Genomic DNA, 3,207 nt, shown 5'->3' with positions numbered 1-3,207 from the left:
ATGGGTGAAACACTCCTGGAGAAGGTTTTCATTATCTATGTTGTGTATATATCTTTCAAGGATTAGTTCATAGCTCTGAATGGTATGCTCCATGCGAAAAGTTTATTGAGCTTTGTTAATTATTTATTAAATTTTTTTAGAGTTTGGAATAAATCCAATAAATCAATTAGTGTCTCTCCCTGTAGAAATACTCATTCAGCTTCATGAATTAATTTAATTAAAAAGGCAACACTCTTCCCTCCCCATTGCTACTTTCACAGTAATTTAGAGAGTGATTCACTTGTGCTAATGCTGCATATTTAAAGAATGAACTTTTGCAGGGGGAAACATTAAATATTCAATTATGGTTTATATCATATACTTAGTTTCTGTGCTAGTATATGTATGTACTAGAAAATATGTATCACATATGATATGTTATATCCTATACCTAAGTGGTGTGTTGTGCATTAATACAAGTTATTCAATGCAATATAAATTTTTCACTGTAAAGTTTGCTTCTAGTATAAGTTTGCTGGAAAAAGTCTTTTCCAACCATCAAATGTAAGGTCGGTTTTGGTGAGAAGATCCAAAATTATCTCAAGTTAAGAAATGGAAAGAACAGAGCCTCCCTCTGCTCACTGCAGGGTTGGTGGGCTGCCTCACCATGGTGAAACATGGAGGAGTGAAGATTTTGCCGTTAGAAACACAATGGCCTCCTCACATTGCAGCTAAAGTGATTGTTCGCTCCCTGGCCTTCTACCTTCTAGCAGTCAGTACTTGGGACTGAACTCTTTTGAATCCACATAAGGATTTCTTACAACTTGCCCTTCCCATCTACTGACCAAAAATGTCAGCTCTAGCTGTGACTTGGGGAATAGACACGGTTTTGGAAAGACAGCTATTGTGTGAGAAAACGATGCTGTTTAGCTTCAGATGCATTTTCTTCCAGAACAGGGTTAGTGACACCAACAATAGTGCACAGAATTCACAATTCTTCACTCCTTTTCAGTACTAGAAGTTTCAATTAGGATATCTCATTAGCTATCTCTTTTAGTCCTCAAAGAAATTCTAGAGAGTCCTTGTATTCAGATTGTCTTTAATACCATTAGTAAATAGGGAGGGAGGCATTTGTAATAGAAAGGAAGTTGTATTGATTCATAAATTATTTTCCAGTAAATTTATGTTTTGAAAAAATCTGGAAAAGTTTTGGGTTTTTTTCAACTGAAAAGGAAGACTTAGCTAGGTGAGACAATTTTAAGTGAAAAATGAAAAAGAAACAAAACTACTTTATTTAGTGAAAGTAGAGTCCACATTAGTGGCTACATGAACATTTGTAATTGATAATATATTGATCTATGTGAACAATGTGGTAATACAAACAAATGAGCTGCATAGTTATTCCTGTAAATTAAAATAAGAAGCTAATCAAGAAACAATGAAGGGCTTACCAAATAGCTCAGTGGATTAAAGCACCTGAAAGCAGGTGCAGGAGCCCGGGGTTCAATCCCCAGGCCTGCCGTGCTGGCCCTGCCCCAGGGTGCGCTGAGATGGCAATTAACACTGGGTGTGGTGGCATGTGCCTGTAATCCCAGCACTTGGGAGGCTGTAAACAGGAGAATCACTATGAGTCTGATCTAGTAGTAGGCCCTGTAGACCCTTCCCTGCCAATAAAATAAAAGATGTTATGTTTTCAATGTACTGTTTTTACTATTTAAATTTGTTTCAGTGATATATAAAAACTGAACTTTGAAAATGAATAGGGTACCAGGCAATCTCTTGTAATATATGTATATTGTGTAATGCTTAAATCAAATTAAAACATAGCTAGTCAGCCTGTGGTGTGTGCATGTAAGTCATGAAAAATCTCGCCATTGCTTCTTCATACTGTTATTCAAGGTGTAGGCGCTTACAGTATTTGTCCTGATGTGATAAATTTCCCTTTTTCCTGATCAGAAATAGAATCCACTTCTATTCTTATCTACTTCTTGAAACATAGACTAAATATTTTTTCAGAAATCACCGGTGTAAATCATTTTCAAAGGAGTGTGTGCCAGGAAATCAAACATATTCTTCCACATACTTGTAAGTCAGAAAAGACAGTAAACTCACTACTTGTACTTTAGGGTGTATTTCCTAACGGATATACATTTCAGTCACTAATAAAATAAGTTTCATGCAATATTTACATACTTACCTACTAACATGTGGAAAAATAGAAGGAAATTCCACCATTTCAAAAAGTGTGTGTTTTTAACATGATTTAATTTTACAACAAGAAAAAAAATGGTTTGTTCCAAAATTTCCTAGGCAATAAAGCACATTAGTCACTGATGATAAAAATTAGCCAATTATGACTGTTACTAAATTGTCCTGCAGATCTTATAAAGAACCCTTCTTTCTTTCTTTTAGTAATCATATTCCAGTATGTAATCTAAACCAATTTTATGCCTTATGCAAATGTTACTGTTAGGCTTTGTGTTATCGTCTGAAAGCCAGATTCAATTTAGGGATTATCTACATTTTGTGTGCTGTCCTCAGACAAGAAGTTTCCCAGGCACCTTCCATTTATTCTAGCGTCTTTAGGGACTCTACTTGTATTCGCAAGGTCACATCTCTTCTATATACTTTGAATTTAATAAAATGGGTCAGTTGACAAGAATTGCTTTAAGCCATAGTGTATTATTGTTTGTAAAGGGGATCTCTGTTCTGGTAGAGAAATAAGAGATCTGAATTGCACCAGAGCTGTATGCATTCAACTTGTAAAATGCACCCAATCATTAATAGCATAAGAAATATTAAAGACTCGCTCTCCTTTTAAATCTTATGAAGGGCCTTCCACAATTCAGCCTGCTCAGAAAGAATATTAAGAGAGCAAGCATCAAAACGTCACAGTGTAGCAGTGCATGGCTCAAGTTGAGTCTCAGACGTGTCTTTAAGAAGAACAACTTCTATTGTGTGCCTGTGCGCTAGTTTTGTCTTTCCCATTAAGATTTATGTTTTATGGATTTGTTTTAAGATAAAGGAAAAAGATGCAGTCCTCACCAAGGGAGAGTCTGCTACTTCTTTATCTCGGCCTTTTTCTTTCTCTTTTATATTTGAGCTATCTCTTTTCACATCAGAAGTCTTACTGAGAGATTTGAAGTATCATTCTCTGTTATTACAGGCATTTCCTTTTGTTCAGGATAAAATTCAATGATAACTCCTGGGAAAAGGGGTAGATAGGGA

General features: G+C 35.6%; 1 protein-coding gene across 1 annotated transcript in view; it reads left to right on the top strand.

The window, feature by feature from the left end:
* Pcdh15 (protocadherin related 15) overlaps positions 1-3,207 on the top strand; it is a 689,792-nt gene that overhangs the window by 158,693 nt on the left and 527,892 nt on the right. The gene's annotated exons all lie outside the window — the stretch shown is intronic.

The sequence above is a fragment of the Octodon degus genome, unplaced genomic scaffold, assembly GCF_000260255.1.
Source record: "Octodon degus isolate 3935 unplaced genomic scaffold, OctDeg1.0 scaffold00005, whole genome shotgun sequence".
NCBI classification, from domain to species: Eukaryota; Metazoa; Chordata; class Mammalia; order Rodentia; family Octodontidae; genus Octodon; species Octodon degus.
This window is presented reverse-complemented; position numbering and strand designations above follow the sequence as displayed.